Genomic DNA, 19,066 nt, shown 5'->3' on the forward strand with positions numbered 1-19,066 from the left:
GGCAATTTGTTTGTCAATTGCATGTCGCAACAGATGGAATTGTTAGATGCAACGCAATTCAAAGCAAATGGTGATTGTTTAGAAAATATGTAAATGCTCCGGATCTGGGATCATCCATTGACCACTGTGAGCCACTTTTATTAAGGTGACGTGAACAACTTTTACATACCGATCTGTGTAATTCAGAACTCATGGACGGAGCTGACTTTTAACTTGCATAAATTATTAGAGAAAATAAGAAAGCAACAATACACTGCAGAGCATTCCGGGTTCTTGAAAAGAATGATTCCATGCATGACCATATACCGAGCTGCAGATAAATACATTGCTTTGGGTGAAATCTGTTAACTCTTAACAAAATCTATGAAGTAAACTAGTCCTTGAGAGAATCGGACTTATGTGGGTGATTAAGCTAGCGCCACTGTATGCCACCAGCCACAGGATGCATAGGTAGGGTAGTGTCTCTCGACTGGAACTGGTGACGGTATGCTTCTGTCAATTGCATCTCCCAAGCCAAGCTGCGCCCGATAAGAAACATTTTAATCTTGAAAGGCTGTAAGAAGATGTGGATGATTGTGACAACCGCTATGTTACCTGGCCATACTTGTTCCATCCCCAGCAAAACACCTCTCCATCCTCTGCAAATATCGAAACCAAGTCTCTCTCTCAGGTTTTGGCCAAGGCTTAAAGAATATTATTATATTAAGAATGGTAAGAACACTTGGCACCAGTTGACTGGCTGTGCCATTGACGCTACTGCTGTTGCTGCTGCTGCAATGCTGACTGCACTAACAACAGCAGCAGCAGTGCCGCTATGATACAGGAGTTGTGGCTTCTACTCCTGCGATACTAAACGTAGTATTGGTAAAAGAATGAAAACGCCAATAACGAGAGCTTGGATTAATGGAGGCACAGTTTTTTTAGTTTTGAGAGAAAGGGAGGGAGTTCCATCCATGCTATAGTTACATACATAGGTCCAAATTTCTATGGATGCACCACCACAGAATCAAACCCAGAATCTCCAGTTGCTAAGCAAAGGTTGTCATTGCTGGGGCAGGCCTTGGTTCAGTGGAGTAATGCAGACACAATTATAATTATTTTCCAGGACTAAAGAAGTTAGTAGAAGGCTTGCATATAAAGCTAGGGAAGTTCTGCACTGTTGGAGATGGGTAATGTGCTTGCAAATAAGGCTAGAAAAATTTACTGTTGGGGATATGTGATGTTACTAATTAATGTAGTTTATACAAAGATCATAACAGTTCTCATGAAGAATACACAGCCTAATCCCCTACCGTCTGACATTTGCTACTTCAAACAAAACCAGCAATAAAACTACAAAGGCTGACCAGATTTTATGTAGAAAATATGATGAAAAAAAGGAGAAAGAGATTTTTGTTTTTATTTTTCTTCGCTATATCAAGAGTGCGTATAAGGGCCTATAAATACAGATATATAGACCCAAATATAGATAGGGGATAACAAGAATATGCCAAGAAATAACAAGAATATGCTAAGGAATAATATCCCTGGACCCTTAATTGGACATTTTTTCAATTAGGTTCAATCCTTCAAATACTCCCCCTCAAGATGAGGCGAAGATATCTCGAAGCCCCATCTAGTCAATCAATCCAGAAAAAGACGATGAGCTAAGCCCTTTGGTTAGAATGTCTGCCACCTGATCAGAAGACCGAATATAGGTAATGCAGATATGGTCCTGATTAATCTTTTTCTTGATAAAATGACGGTCAATCTCGATGTGTTTGGTACGATCATGCTGTATCGGATTGCTTACAATCTCAATTGCTGCTTTGCTGTCATAATACAACCGAAGAGGAAATTTGTTTAAAAGTTGTAATTTCTGAAGCAGCTTCTGAAGCCAAAGAAGTTCACATATGCCTAGAGCCATTGCTCTATATTCACAGCTTCTATCGATGATTTAGCTACCACTGACTGTTTCTTGCTTCTCCAGGTAACTAAATTACCCCCTACATATGTACAATACCTAGAAGTAGATCGCCTATCATCCGATGATCCAGCCCAATCTGCATCAGTAAATCCCTCTACCTGGAAGGTGTTGTGTTGTGAGAACAACAAACCACGATCAGGACATCCTTTCAAGTAGCGTAATACTCTGAAAGCTCTCTTCATGTGTGATTCTCGTGGATCATGCATGTATTGACTGATGATACTGACAGCATAGGCTATGTCGGGTCTTGTATGTGAAAGATATATCAACCTTCCAACCAACCGCTGGTATCTTTCTCGATCAACAGAAGCTCCACCATCTGTCACTGTTCGATGATTCTGATTTATAGTAGTAGCAGGCTTACACCCCAACATCCCAGTCTCAGAAAGCAAATCTAGTACATACTTTCGTTGTGACAGAAAAATTCTTTTGGATGATCGTCCAACTTCTATGCCCAAAAAATATCTTAGTGGACCCAGATCTTTTACCTCAAATACTTGCTTTAGTTTTCCTTTGAAATGCCTATAGAATAGAGTATCATCTGCATTACTCTGTTTATATCCCATTCCTTTTACAGTCCGACTGAATCGATCAAACCAGGTTCGAGGAGACTGTTTAAGGCCATAAAGTGAGCACTTTAGATTGCTGACTTTTTCAATAGTTGCTCTGGTCTCAAATCCTGATGGTATCTGCATGTATACTTTCTCCTGAAGATCCCCATGAAGAAATACATTCTTCACATCTAACTGATGTAATTTCCAACCAAAGTTAGCAGCACATGATATCAGTATTCGAACAGAGTTCATCTTGGCCACTGGAGCAAAGATTTCATCATAGTTTACCCCATATGTTTAAGTGTAGCCCTTTGCTACTAGCCGAGCTTTGTATCTTTCCACCTTGCCTTCTGGAGTCTGCTTTATAGTGTACACCCATTTACACTTCACAGGATGCTTACCAGCTGGCAGAGTGATCAGATCCCACGTCTGATTTTTGGATAAAGCAATCATCTCTTCTAACATTGCTTTTTTCCACTTAGATTCTGCCATAGCCTTGTGCCAGGTACTAGGAATACAGATGGAGTCTAATGCAGCTATAAAGTTTTGATAAGATGGAGACACATTCTTATATGAAACATAGTTAGCGATATCATAACAGTAACGAACAGGAGGAACAATTGAGCGAGTACCCTTCCGTTTTGCAATAGGAATATTAAGATTAGAAATGGGAGTGGTAGAAATAATATTACCATTAGGGGACTCTGGAGAAGAAGCTTCAAGCGGTGGAGGCACCTGGGCAGTTGGTGGTGAATGCACACTGGACTCTTCTTCTATCTCAATACCAGGCTCCCTCCGAACATCATTACTATGATACTCCCCCTGGGCACCAAAATTTCTTGGCGTGCATAGAGAGTCATCTGGAAGAAGTAATTCTGGTGTCCTATTATCAGATAGATGACTTCCATAATAAGTTTTAGTTTCTCGAAAAGTAACATCCATAGTAATAAGCATTCGCCGCTCAGAAGGATAATAGCACTTGTATCCCTTTTGAGTAGCAGGATAACCGACAAAGACACACTTTAATACTCATGAATCTAGTTTTCCTACTAAGGGTCTATGATCTCAAGCAAAACAAACACACCCAAAGACCCTAGGAGTGACTACATAATCAGTAGACCCTTTCAAACATTGTATGGGGGACTTAAATCCGAGTGTTCTTAGAGGCATACGATTGATCAAGCAAGCAGCGGTCAAAACAGCCTCACCCCACAAAAATTTAGAAACTTGTATGGTAAAAAGTAAGGATCGGGCTACTTCCAATAAGTATCGATTTTTTTTTTCGGCAACTCCATTTTGAGCAGAAGTATCAACATAAGTGGTTTGATGAAGAATTCTGTGAGTGTGAAGATACGCACGGAACTCCTGATTAATATATTCTGTGCCATTATCGGAATGTAGAATTTTAATTTTGACATCAAACTGAGTACCTACAAGTTTATGAAACTCTTTAAAGTAGCTTAAAACTTCCATCTTTTCCTTCAATAAATAGACCCAAGTCACTTGACTAAAATAATTAATGAAGGTAACAAACCACCTATGGCCCATGAAGGTATTAGTACTACATGGTCTCCATACATCAGAGTGAATTATAACAAAAGGTTTAGAACTTCTAATTTCAGATATAGGAAACACTGCCCTGATGTGTTTAGCCAACTCACAATGATCATAAACTAACAAATTTTTATTACATTTATTTGATAAAGATGGAAATAAGCAACTAAGAATAGAAAAAGGAATGTGACCAACCTACGATGATGTAATATAAGTTCTGAAGTGGCACCTTCAGCAGACAATGCATACTCCGTCAAAGAAGAGTTCATACTTTTCTCATTAGTTGATAGATAATAGAGTCCATTGTGCAGCCTATCACCCCCAAGTATCTTCCCCGTTTTCAGCTCCTGAAATAGATAATGAGAAGGCCAAAAAGTAACAGAGCAATTGAAATCTCTAGTAACAAAGCTGATAGAGAATAAATTTGTAGGAAAGAATGGAACATGCAATACTGATGATAATCTTAAATTAGGAGTACAGTCAATGGATCTTTTTCTTGAGACAGGGGTAAAGGATCCATCAGCTATTCGGACCTTGTCCTGACCTGAACATGGTGAATATGAAATAAAATTATTAGGTGCCCCTGTCATGTGACTGGATGCTCCTGAATCTATTACCCAGAAGTTGGATGTTTCGCAAGTAAATGCATGTGATAATTTATATATAGTACCTAAGTGTGCAACAAGAGAGAAATCAAGATATCCGTCCTGGTGGCTAGACTGTTCCAGAGTAGGTGTGCTATTAGAAGATGATTCATACTTTTTCATCATTCGTTGGAGGGTCTGATACTCCTCTACAGATAAGCTGGGTACAGCACCCTCGATCTCTTCAAAGAGATTGGCTTGGGCAGGTCCACGATCATGATTCTATCCTCCAGTTCTTCCACCACTACGACGACCACCACGGCCCTGACTACCATACCCAGGCTGATTTGGGCGACCATGGAGATCCCAGCAAAATGTCTTAGTGTGCCCAGGCTTTTTACAATGAAAACATACCTTCTCACCTACCTGCTGTGGTTGTACAGTAAGAGCTGATCTTATAAAACTACTGGAGTCGAAAGTCACTCGTCACCGTGTCTCCTCGCTTAAAACAGTAGAGAAGACTTGACTCAAACTAGGTAAAATATCTCTGGCGAAAAGCTGAACTCTGACATACTCATATTCTGGATTCAGACCATATAGAAAGTCCTGAATCCGTTCTTCTAAATATTTCTGAAATCCATCAACATCGATGGAGCATTGTGGAACAAAAATTCTATAATGATCAGCTTCAAACCAGAAATGCTTCAACTTGGTGGCATATTCAGTGACAGATAAATTTCTCTGGCGAAGCTGACGTAATTGAGAACGGATCTCAAATGCTTGAGCAGAATTCTGCTTCAGTGAGAATATTTGGACCACTGTCTCCCAGACTTTCTGTGCAGTCTCCAGCAATTGCACACTTCTGGCCACATTCTGTGTCATGGTATTGAGAAGAAATGCCAGAACAACAGAGTTCTCCATTCTCCATTGAGCCATATCTTGCTCATTATTAGAAGGTTTTTTCTTTGTGCCGGTGAGATATCTCTCCAAACCTCGTCTTTGTACAAGCAGATGAGTGCTCCTCTCCCATTGTAAATATGTCACTGGGCTATCAAGTTTTACAGCCACTTGAAGAATATTCAACGATCCACTATCTCTTGACGAACCATCTGATTGAGTGGCAACTGTAATAAGCCGATCCAATAGACCTTCAAGATTTTGCATAGTAATTGAATTGGCCATACAAACAAAATACGAACGATAATCTCACCGACACACTATCAATGAATCACCAGACACACCGTAACTATAGGCTTCTTAAGTATCTAGTCATAAAAGTTCTCCATTCCTCCTTTTTTTTTTTGAAAAAATAAAATAAAATAAACGATTAAAAGAAGGAACTTTGGTTTCCTTCTTTACCGATTATGTACCCGTGAAACATGGGATTGTCGAGGGTGATGGGCGGGCCGCGACTGGTGGCAACGATGGCAGGCGAAGCCATCAGCAAGGAAGGCGTTGACGGTGGCTGGTGTTGCAGTCGACGGAGACTCGAAGGATCTCGATGGTGGCATCCCAGCCGAGGCTGTGAAGAGCTTCCAATGGACAGGGTTGGACTTGACAGAGGCAGAGAGACGGGATGTCGGAGAGGTGTCGGACGGGTGAAGGTGGTGGCGTCAGAGGGATTTCGGTCGGGCGAAAAATGTTGGGGTTTCGATCGGGATGTTGGCGGTGACGTTGGGGTTTTATGGGGTTTGTATGTAAAGAGGCGGTGGCTTTGAATAGGGCTTTGGACGGCTTGATGGTGGTGAAGGCGGTGGCGCCGGCAAAGGCAGCAACCGCGGCCTTGGGGATGGTAGCGATCTGAGCAGGGTTGCGGTCGTGGAGGGGTTCTGGGCGGCGATCTATGCGGTCGGGGAAGAATACGTGGTGGTTGGGAAGAAGGGGGTTGCGGTGGTGGTAGGATGAAAGGATGAGATAGGGAGGATGAGAGGAGGCGGAGATGCTCGCGGAGGAGGAAGGAGCGGTGGCGTGACGTGACGGCGGTGGTGAAGGCGAAGGCAGAGGCGACGTCAGCGGCGGAGGGAAGAGATGGGTTTTTTATGTAAAGGAGGGAAGAATAAGAGGGAAAGAGAAAATAATCAGGAAAATGAATAAGAGGGGAAAGAAAGAAAAAAATTATAATTAAGAAAATGGATCAGAACGTGAGAGCTCTGATACCATGATAAAAAAAAGGAGAAAGATTTTTGTTTTTATTTTTCTTCACTATATCAAGAGTACATATAAGAGCCCATAAATACAGATATGTAGATCCAAATATAGATAGGAGATAACAAGAACATGTCAAGAAATAACAAGAATATGCTAAGGAATAATATTCCTAGACCCTTAATTGGATATTTTTTCAATTAAGTTCAATCCTTTCAATAAAATATAAATTTATATATATTTAATACATCTGGCAATGAAATAAGTGGTGGAGAACTGGCGTGACTAGGAATTCCCTAGGATTATCCAAATGAACAATGATGAGATAGTTCAGGTTTTACCTGTGATCATGGCACTATGGCGTGCTCCACAAGAAACCAACTTGGCATTCTTGTTTTCTAAACAAGAAGCACCCAATAGCTTGGGGAGAGTCTGCATACAGGAGCATTTCAAGAATGGTTGCATTAACATCTTAGCTCAGAGAAAGGATTCCATAATATCCATGTTCTCCCAAAATAGAGTAGCAACTACGTCTCTCCTGTCTTGATCCCAAATACCCAAAAATAAAGGATGGTCAGACCCAGCATCCCGCAGTCATGTTTATATTATTTATGCATTCAAATTTTCACATTGGGTTTTGGAAATAAGCAGGGGGGTCCAGGCCTTGTTGCCTTAAATGATTGGCAACCAAAAGCTTTTGTACCTCACCACTTTGTGAAGAATACTGAATAAATGGCAGTTGAGTTCTGATGAAGATTATACCTCAGCCTGATCAGAACCAGTTCCCAGCTGTCCAAACTGATTCCCGCCAAATGTGTATACATCACCATCAATGGATGTGCAGACAGTATGCCATAACCCAGCAGCAGTCTCTTGTATGTTGACACCCAAATGGGATGACACGCATGCTGGACTCAGCTCATCATCTGTACTTCCTTGCCCACACTGGACCAGAGTAACATTATCAGAAGGAAAAGGAAAAGAGACAAAAGCAAAGTGAGTCCATTTTCTGTATAATGCAATATAAATCAACCACTGAATGCAAATAAAACTAAAACTCTAAAAGTAGTTTCCCATATTGCAGTGGACCTCATCTTCAACATTATATTGTGCCTTCTTTCCATCTTTTCTATAGTGCCTATAGATTAATCCTGGAGAGAATTTAATATTTTGGAACAAATTGGGGTAAGTTAAAGGACATATACAGAGTTATGCATGTTGCGAGAATATAACAAAAAAAATATATCAAAAGCTATTAGTTCCTCTAGTGCACACTAGCAAGCGAATGATGTCGACAAAAATTTTATAAACTTAAAAATAACCATTTATAGGGCTAGCAATAACCCCAGGAAATCCGCTATAAAAACGGAATGAAACAGTTTTAAGGAATAAATTCTTGATGGGCATGTTCCAATTATTAATCCCGTATCCAGTTGCTTTCACATTCCCCACAGATGGCATTGCAATTCATTTGGATGCCCAAGGATCAACTCTACACCCCAGGATATATTTTTTTTGGGAGATAACGTCCATAAATTAGGTAACTGCATTTTATCCATGATTGTGAAGATAGATGTCTACCTAACATGCCAGCTGTTTCCATTCACATTGGACATGATGTGAAGATTACCATGATAACAATACATTCAACAAGAGTTTTGTTCATCTGTCTGTGTTTTCAAGATTGATGAGCAAGCCCATCAATTCCATTTATAAAGAAGCTAAAATAAAATACATTAAAGTCAAAGAAAAAAATTAGCAATTAAGAAGATACAGATTTAAACATTTTAATATCCAGCTCCAATTTCTTATCAAGATTATCAGTTCTCAATCTCTTTTTTTTTTTTCTCTTTTTTCTTTTTTTTTTTTCTTTTTTTTGATTAGGCGGAACATAGTTCTCATTCTCTAATAGCACTATTTCTCTGAGAATGTATTCTTCTGAATTTGCTGCTGTCTCAAAAGTTCTCATATTCTATTGTAAGATAACTAGAAAGAACCAAACTGTAATAATTAGCTGAAACTGACAATCAAGGTTAAAAAAAAAAAAAAAAAAAATTGATAACCATTCTAGAAGGCAGTCACATGACAAGCTCGATATTCTACTTGACCCTTTTCATGTTTGTGGTACAATCTATTTTTAAGCTATATTTGCAGTAAAACATAAAATGCATGATTTCATATTTGGACAAACCATTTCTTAAGCCTTGACGTTTCATTATTGATGTTGACTGAATCAAAGAACAAATAGCTATCTTCTCCTTACATCAGAAATTAAAATTTCATAAGTGGGAACAAACATCTGAATTTTCAATTGCATATTCTGCTGGCTAGCAACAAACTCAATAAGTGCATCAGTTGTAGGTTGAAGGTTATTTGCATAATGCTATTTTACTAGCCTACAACAGAAGCATGCCGAGAACAGTTGATCATTTGAACAAACTTTGATTTGTTGAAGAACCAGGTGACTGAATACTGTTTACTTGACTTGGGAAACAACTTATTGTAATGTCATCATGATAGTATATGTTGAATAATATTCTGTAAAGAGGCCACCATGTTCCCTTTAATGTACACAAATGAATCATATATACATATTTACACAAAAAGGAAACAATATGCTTTGAGACAATTCTATGAGACACATCAGAACCTTCAATAATCAAAGGCCAGGGCCTTCCTTCATTGATTAGAACCTTGTTCCACTACGAAGAAGATTGTGCATTCAAGGCACATTGGATGTGATTTGTTGGCACTTGAGCAGCATGGCTATTAAGGGCTTGTAAAAGGTGTACCATCCGTATGGGGCTGGATCCAGTGTACTTGTTGCATGAGCATGGTTGCATTGCCACCATGGCATCACCAATGTGCAGATTGCTGGTGCAAGTGATTAGCATATGGGCCGTGTTTCAGCATCTCATTGAGTCATTGGCCCTCGTTGGGGGAACTTTCCTTTTGTAAAGTCCACCTTTAGCTTATGGCCTCTTCTAGGAAAAAGAAACTAGTTTGATTATCAACTCAGGTTATTTTAAATGATCCTTAATGCAGCATCTAATATCCATGAAAAAAAAAAAAAAAGCAGCTGGCTATAAACATCAGATGGAAGTCCAAAGAGAGGAGGAAGATAAATAAGCTCTTTTCCGGTATTGGCAGATGGCAGATGCAGTTGAGATCTGCATCTTCTAAATCTAACTAGCAGAAGCAGCTCTCAGCCCAAAATATGTTCTCACGAGTAGGAGAAAGATGGTTTCTTTTAATCCACTATCAGCAGATATAGGGCAAGCTAACAAATTTTAGCTTGCCTAAAAGAGTCATTTTCCTGCTGACAACTATTTTAGGAAATTTGCACATCCACATAACTTAGCTGAGGCTTTTTTTATTTTTATTTCCATTGTCAGTTAAGATATTTTCCTTAGCCAAGACTAAATCATGAAACTGTCAATGAAACAGTGATGCAACCAAAACCTTACCATTCGCTATTAAATTCCTCTCTAGTTAAGAGTGTGGAAAAAAACCATTATAGAAAAACTAGCTACATCTACCTTTACACATGAGCATGGGTAAGCAATTTACATGATCATAAAGTCGAATCATATTCATACCACCCGAACAGGAACCAAAAAAATATCACATTCTACATCACATCAAGCAAAAACTGATTCAGAAGATACTCTAGAATTAGTATGTCTGCTTGCACAAATAGATCCTTATAAACAACAAACTCATATTCTAGGAATTTGAGCATGGTATAGCATTTATAACAATCCAATCAACTAATAAAAGAAAGAATGTCAATAGAGAATTTTTTATATTATTATTTAAGCTTCGCAAATGATGGCTGCAAAGGTGATAGGGTAGAAAGAAACCTGTCCATAAAGTCCCCAGCCAAAAGCAAGCAGAGCTCCAGTTTCTGAGGATAGATAATGTAATCAATAATATAATCGTCACAGATAATTGCATCTGAAAGAATGATGCTCAACTTCAATGTAAGAACATCAACTGAATTTATAATAGTTGCTAGATTGTAACTGAATTGCACGTTTTGCTATCTATGAAAGCATTGTTGGACCTAGGAAAATTGTAAGGCTGGATAGTTGAGACAGTAAAAGGTCAGCTGTCAGGAAACAAATATTTGTTCCATTGGAAAAAGGTGAAGTAGAATCTGAGCACCCCATCAAAAGACATCTAAGGAAGCATCTTTATAACCATTACCAATAGACAGCACTTTAAGAACAATATCATTATAAATAGCTTTTTCCTGTTGGATCAAAGCCAGTGTCTGAGTGTTTTTTGACAACTTGCCCTCTCAAGGACTTGATCCTCTATATCAAATACTTCATCACAAATTTAGCAACGGGTTTTTTCCACCCTCCTGCACTAACATTTTAACCATTTCATACAAATCTGAACCACCTCCCTATCAACTCCTCTTCCAATCATGAATGTTCATGAACTTCATTTTTGATCCATTACCCATTATATTCTATGATAATACAAAGCCTAAGTTTCCTTGTCCGGTTATAACTACATCATCCTTGGCTTTATCTGATCTTACACCAACAATTTCATCCTTCTTGCATTCATAAATGTTCTTGCAACCCCCTTTCTGCTGGAGTTTGTGATATATACTTCTCAGCCAGCTTTACTGTTGTCTTATAATGTTTACCTGAAGCCACTTGCATGCAACAATTGGTAAGACTTAAGCAACATTAAACAACATTGCTTTGAAAACATACAGCTCATCCATGCGAAATTAGATATACTGCAAATCCTTCGATTTATCCTCCTATACTTCGGTACAACTGGTCCAGGGTAGTGAAAATAATACTCTGTAAATCCCATGGCCATTGATTCTGTTGGGTGGATGTCTGGCCAGGACACCACCTCCCAAGATCCTTTCAGTACCACGCGATGCAGCAGGAAGAAAGAAGAAACAAAACAAAAAAGAAAAACAATCAAAATACGTGGATCAGCCACAAAAGGGCTCGCCTCCACGGGGCATGCAAACTTCACTATGAAAAGAAAATTTTACAAGAGGAGACCTCACCCTCAACCCTTGTACACCCAATTCTCTCTCACATGAAGTTCCCCTCACAAAAGCTCTCTCTCTCTTGGAGACCCCCCTGAACCCCTGAAGAGCCTGGCGACCGCTGTCCAGGAGCCTCCTGCTCCTTCTCTCACAGCGCCCTCGCCCCTCTCTCTCCTCTGGTTCGTACGGCGGCGAGAAAACCCGAGCACCCCCTTCTGTTCGTTCTCAGGCCTTTTAACGGCTTAAACAGACTTTAAACCATGATTAGAGAGGGATTAGGACTCCTTAACAAAGCCAAGAAACCTTCCTGACCGTCGGATCAAGACCGGGAGCGTCCTCGACCCTTAGATCGCGCTCCGGTCCACGAAATAGAGCCGTGGACCGCGAGAAACGCATGGGAAACGCCCATGCGGTCCACAGGCCACGCCATGGACCACCCGGTCCACGGTGGACCGGGGATGGGCCAGCAGGCCGCTGGATCGTGCGTCCCGCGCGGGCCTGGGCCTGGGTCGCGCGTCCCGCGCGGGCCTGGGCCTGGGACGCGCGTCCCGCGCAGGCCTGGGTCGCGCGTCCCGCGCGGGCCTGGGTCCCGCGTCCCACGCGGGCCTGGGACGCGCGTCCCGCGCGCCGCTGCCTGCGGCCGCGCCGCTGCCGCCGGTCGCTGGCGGTCCTCCGCCGCCTCGATTCTCGTGCCGACTTCAAAAGCTCGTATCTCCTCCATCCGAGCTCCGTTTCAGGTGATCTTGGTCTCGTTGGACTCCGTTTTTCGCCGCGAACCTCACTGTGGGCTCAATGTGGGCTGAATCTCGAGGCGTCAAATCCTAACAGATTCTGATTCAGACCTTAACTGACTCTCTCTCTCTCTCTCTCTCTCTCTCTCTACCTATTGATGTTTTAGTTCAGAAACATGATTGGCAGGCACAGTTTTGTATAATAACCGCCATCTCCCAAGAAACCACACACAGAGATGAGCTGTCACAATCAGAGATGTGCAGGAGGGTATGTATATATACTTCTATAATCAATGATGTCACTTACTGAAATAGGATTACTATTACTAAAATTTTCTTTTATTGTTTCACCAGCATTTCCATTTAAAAAGGTAAAAAAAAATTAAGGACATAACAATAGTAGTAGTTCAATTATGTGACTTGGAATTAACTAAAACAAAATAGTAACATGTTTTATATGGGTAAAGTGTTAACAAACTAAATGTCAACAGTATGATCCATTCTGACACAGCCAAAAGCTATACAAGAGTCAGGCCATCAAATACTGACCTGTAACTACAGCACTATGACAACCTCCACAAGCAATGGCAGTCACATGGCTTCCCATGACTTTGCAAATATGACCTTTCAAATTCTTAATCCCTTTTGAAGTTGTTGATGGCCAATCCTTACTATAAGCAGCTGACTCAATGCAAGGTATAGGATAAGGAGTAGAGACTGCATGGATATGTGAACCCAGACCAAGTTGTCCTTCCCCTCCATATCCCCACCCCCACACCTGACCAACATCTGAAGCTTCAGAAAAACATAGAATGCATCAATAATTTCTACCCTCCATAATGATGGAAGATAAAAATACCAGACTACTGAAATATTTAGGAAAAGCATATAGAACCACATCACTAATAGATAAAAGAAGTCAATAAACCTGACAACACTAGCGTATGACATCCCCCTGCAGCTACTGTAGCAATCCTCACTCCTGTATTAAGTGTTAGTAGACATGGAGATGCTGAAAGAAATTCATCACCTGATGTTGAGCATTCAAGTCCTACTTTAGCTGAAGGTAATCTCCAGCGCTTTGAGCTCTCATCACCACCTCTGCTGAAATAACCAGATGCTGTATCACACTATTCTTTCTTGGGATGGGGCTCTCTGTAACAAATCACCTTCATTATATCTCCTGACAGTTAACATGGCTTCTGTTTTTGTCCATTAAAATTGTGAAAAGAGAGGCAGTAACTACCATCACCTTGATTGTTCAAAATATCACTCTGCCACTCATCCTTTTCCAGGGTCCCTAAGGACTGGTCTTCAATGACCCTCCCAGTTGGAACACATTCTTTCCATCCCCACGTGTAGACTTCACCATAAGCTGGTTAGAAAAGGTATAGTTTGAGTTACTAGACAGCTACAGAAAAATATTTATTGTCACACTTGTTTGATAATCCATACCTCAATTTCAAACAAATTCTCTCTCTCTCTCTCTCTGGCACACCGCTGGGGCCCCACAACCCTCCCCTCCCTTAATCTCCCGCATGCCCTCCACTCCAACCCACCCAATCCCCAACAAAAGAAAAAGAAACTCTAATTTAAATTTTCGAAGTATTACATATGCACCATTCAAAATCACCTTATTCTCTGATACTATAAGTCTCCTGACAAATTAATGGATTACTGAACATCAATGGAAGAATGTGTCACCTGTAACTGCAACACAGTGAGCCCATCCTGCGGCTGCCTTCATTGTGACTGCCTCGGTTGGAAGAGGAAATGCCTCTGGAGTCTCCTAAGTAAACTCAAAAGGAGAGATCCATCTACTCAAAAAGTTCCAATTGTGGAAAACATAGCACAGTTGGATGCAGCTTTGAGAAGCAAAGATTCATTAGTACCTCATGCTTCCCTGAGGTAACATAGCTTTGACCCATATCATCGGCTGAACCCCATGTAAGGAGTTTACCTGATTCTGATGCAAAAAAAGGAGGCAATGTGAGAAAGTCATTACCTAATCACCACTCAGAACAAAAACAAGAATGTTGCAAGTCAACGGACTAAAATCAGCTGGTCGGTACCCCCTTTCTTGCTGGAGGAGGTCATATGTTTGAACCCTGAATTGTTGGAGCTAAAGCAATGGTGGGCTTGATCAAGTTTGCTGCTGAAATCAAGCACTTTTGCACATATACATCAGAATTCTGTGGAAAAACTAAAGGGAAGAGGAAATAGATTTGCTGGAGCACAAAGATGAATTGAGAATACACTAAAAATAAACTCCCTCATTGAAGTTACAGACCACCTTGCAGAGGGGGTCAAGCCGCAACTTCGAGATAATCATGGGCAGAGAATAACTGAAGCACTGCAGTTTGAGGAATAAAAAGTTCTGAACTTAAATTTTTTCACGACTTACACAAGCATGTAAAATAATAGTCTAGGTGCACCAAAGCAAATTCATTGCTCCATAAAGATATCGAGTGTTCAAGCTAAGAAATATAAACGTGCAGTTCATTACTGTCCAGTTAGCTAATTATAAAATCATTACTGCCAACCATGTTCCAGAAAAGCACCAATATGCTTCACGACTTATTCAGATAAGGGCTTTAGCTACTGGGAAATGCAACAGGACCATTCCACTCAGCAGCTTCCTCCACAGGAACTTAATAGGCTTCTCATTGCAAAAATATCCCAACCATTGAAAATTAAAATAGAGACATCCCTGCTGAAAGATTCTAACTTTGACAATTCTGACCCAACGACGATATGACAGTTCGAACTCTTTGTAATCAAGCTTGATAGAGAAATTTGCTGATTATGGATGATAATAAGGAGGGCACTGCCAACCCATATACAAACTCCTCCTTGACTTGGTTGTGAGTCAAAGAAAACTCTGATTTATATAGGAAGGAATCATCCTTCCCATGCACGTGAGGCTTTCAGATTAGAATCTAAAGGATTAAAATTGTGAAGCTAGTGGGTCAAAGTAGAAAATACCTCACATGTCAAGTCATAAACTCTTAGCTGTAATATTATGGCCCATACAAGTCTCGGGCTTGTGATTGTGATGCACCTCCCACCTATCCACAAACTCTCCCTTGACTTGGGGGGGGTGGGGGAGGGGGGGCGAGATGTGGTGATAATATGGAAGGAGGGCACCTCTTAGGCTTCTACCCATACACAGACTCTCTTTTGACGGGAAAGATTGTGGTGATATAAGGAAGGAGGGTACCATTAGTCCCATAATAGTTGTAAGTCAAGGATTCAAGGATAACTTTGGCTTATATAAGAAGGGACCATCCTTTCCACATTAGTGCCTTTTAGATTGGAATATAAAATGATAAAATCATGATGCCCATTAGCCAAAGCACACAATATCTCATATGCTGAGCCACAATCCTTTGGCCACAACAATTATCTCAAAACTTCTGAAAATTTTCAATTTGAAACTTACTATCAGCACCATGGCTACATTTATTTTGCCTCATTATAAATTATGCCATAACTACACCACTTTGGATTAGTTGTTACATAACCTAATATTACATAAGAAATCATCTAAGTGCCTCAAATAGTGTTCGCTCATGTTGATCCAAGTCATTAGACATGTTTATAATGAGAGTTTGATGATCCAAAGAAGGGCACATGCACTAAAAATAGAAATTATTGTAGTAGATTTTTAGATCAGTTCAAAATTTTCTATACAAATCTCCGGTTAACATATTGTCAGATCCAAAGGACAATAAAAATTTGATTATGCATGTCCATGCTGCGATGAAGCTCGAGAGATACATGATCCAGCGTTGACTGCCTGTGTAAGAACCGCCGCGTCCACTCTTCAACTTCGATCCGAAAGCCCTCACTCCCCCTCTCCCTAGCGAAAGCCCAAAGAGTTGCATGGAGAACAAAAGAATGAAAGGCCTTTGCAAGTTGGGAGAGGTCTTCCACATACCGCTCTTTATGAGGATCACCGCTCTTCGTAGGAAAGGCCATAACATTGGTGGCCCATGCAAGTTTCAAGCTTGTGATTGTGATGCATCTCCCACCTATCCACAGACTCTCTCTTGACTGAGGGGGATGTAGTGATAGTATGGAAGGAGGGCACTTTCTACCCATACACAGACTCCTTCTTGACTAGAGAGACTGTAGTGATAATAAGAAAGGAAGGTATCATTAGTCTCATATTAGTTGTGAGTCAATGATCCAAAGATAACTTTGATTTATATAGGAAGAGATTATCCTTTTCATATAAAGTGCCTTTTAAATTAAAATCTAAAGAGATAAAATCATGAGGCCCATGAACTAAAGCACACAATATCTCATATGCTGAGCCATGATCTTTTGGCCACAACAACTATTTCAAAACTTCCAAAAATTTTCAAATTTGAAACTATCATGGATATATTTTTTTTTTTTGCCTCATTATAAATTATGCCATAACTACGCTTGGGATTAGTTGTTACATAACCTAATATTATATAAGAAATCATCTAAGTGCCTCAAATAGTGTTCGCTCATGTAGGTCCAAGTCATCAGACATGTTTATAACCAGAGTTTGGTGATCCAAAGAAGGGCGCATGCAGTAAAAATAGAAATCATTGCAGTATATTTTTAGGTCAGATCAGAATTTTCTATGCAAATCTCCAGTTAACATATTGTCAGATCCAAAGGACAATAAAAATTTGATTATGCATGTCCATGCTGCGATGAAGCTCGAAAAGATAACATGATCCAGCGGTGACCGCCTGTGTAAGAACCGCCGCGTCCACTCTTCAACTTTGATCCGAAAGCCCTCGCTCCCTCCCGTTCTCCCTAGCGAAAGCACAGAGAGTTGCGTGGAGAATGGAAGAATGAAGGGCCTTCGCGAGCTGGGAGAGGTCTTGCACAGGCCGCTCTTCGTGAGGATCACCGTCCTCGCCCTCACCGCCATCGTCTCCTTCTACTTCGGCCGGCACTGGTCCGCCGGCTACCCCCAGCTCGTCTTCTACACCGGCGCCGCCGCCGGCGAACGCCACTCCCCCTTCGTTGCCGTCTCCACCAACGCCAATCTTGCCCTCGACGTCTCCGCTCTCCTCGCACCCGACGCCGCCGAAGAACCGCCACTACAGGATGAGTCGCCGGAGGCGCTTCCCTCCTCTCCCTCGCCTCCTCCTCCGCCCCCGCTCTCGCCGGAGAGGGTCGGAATCGTGGACGAGAATGGAACGATGAGGGAGGACTTCGACGTGGGGTCGTTCGACCCGGATTTGGTGGATGACGATGGGGGAGAGGGGAACGAGATGGGGAATGGGAATGTGGAGGTGGAGGGGAGGGCCAGGGTTAAGATTAAGACGTTTCACCTCTGTCCGAAGAGCATGAGTGAGTATATTCCTTGCTTGGATAATGAGGAGGAGACCAAGAAGCTCAAATCGACTGAGAGAGGAGAGAAGTTTGAGCGGCACTGTCCAGCAGAAGGAAAAGGGTTGGATTGTCTGGTTCCTGCGCCGAAGAATTATAAGACTCCAATTCTATGGCCTAGAAGCAGAGGCGAGGTATTCTCTTTCTCCGTGGCACTCTCTTCCCCATTTGTCAATAAATCTATCTATCGTGTTACATCAACGCGTTCTTTTTTCTGGTTCCTTCAGTGTTGTTAATCTGTTGTAGTTTTGCTTCGATTAATTTAATTATTGAAGCCCGTGACTTTGGAAGTATGATCTGTTTGGCCAATTTGTACCTTTTGGTTGAGTTCTGCAAATGCCAAGACATTCCGTAGCTCCAAGCAGCAAATTGCACTTATGCTGTTTGATTAATTTCGACTAATTGGATTGAAGTTTAAGCAACTAGAACAGTTTCTAAGTGCCTGAATTAAGAGGACTTAAAATCTAAAACTTGCAAACTACAAGAGAAGTTCAATTAATTTAATGTAGTATTTGTCTGATCTTTCAAAAAGTAATACAATGGAAGTAAGGATTGCACTAAAATCTGATTACTATTCTGACACTATAAAATTAGTTTACTCAGTTTACTGATCATGCTTCGACTGTTCTGATGCTCCCACCTTTTCCTTTTTATCCCCTATTGTCGCAAGTCTTTTTTGCTTGCATTTTTTTTTTGGTAACTTTCTTGCTTGCAATTTTTACCAGAGCCAACCTGACTACCTAATAAACCGATTTTTTTTTTAAACTGCCACATGTCAATATCTTTGACTACAATGCCTCCAAAATACACATCAACCATTTTCAAAAGGAAGGGGCTCTGAGCATGTATCGTCTTCTGATAAGCCCGTGTCCACTCTGATAAGGGCCCCAGATCAGAATTCAACTAATGCAACTTTTTAGACATGTTATGCTCTGATAAGGCAGCACATTGAAGATAAACAGATCTGTTGCATCTGACAATTACAGCATAGAACACAGAAACTCAGTTAATATAAACACATTTTTTTTTTTTAATTATTCAAAGTGATGAAGTGTGCTAACTCCTGCAAAATCATATGTGCCATCCATAGCATGAGCATGAATGAAGTTAGCCTTCTCCAGTGG

At 40.9% G+C, this 19,066-nt stretch overlaps 1 protein-coding gene and 1 pseudogene across 3 annotated transcripts in view; one reads left to right on the plus strand and one right to left on the minus strand.

Moving 5' to 3' along the window:
* Window positions 1–395: 395 nt before the first annotated feature.
* Window positions 396–16,541, minus strand: LOC105044542 (uncharacterized; annotated as a pseudogene).
* Window positions 16,542–17,228: 687 nt separating this feature from the next.
* LOC105044346 (very-long-chain aldehyde decarbonylase GL1-11) overlaps window positions 17,229–19,066 on the plus strand; it is a 60,758-nt gene continuing 58,920 nt past the window's right edge. For 2 of the 3 annotated variants that reach the window (XR_012141285.1, XR_012141286.1), the window contains exon 1: window positions 17,229–18,076. The gene's annotated coding sequence lies outside the window, so the exon portion shown is untranslated. The remainder of the gene's footprint in view (window positions 18,077–19,066) is intronic. The other variant, XR_012141284.1, reaches the window with a different exon arrangement.

Source organism: Elaeis guineensis, chromosome 5 (assembly GCF_000442705.2).
Source record: "Elaeis guineensis isolate ETL-2024a chromosome 5, EG11, whole genome shotgun sequence".
Lineage (NCBI taxonomy): Eukaryota > Viridiplantae > Streptophyta > Magnoliopsida > Arecales > Arecaceae > Elaeis > Elaeis guineensis.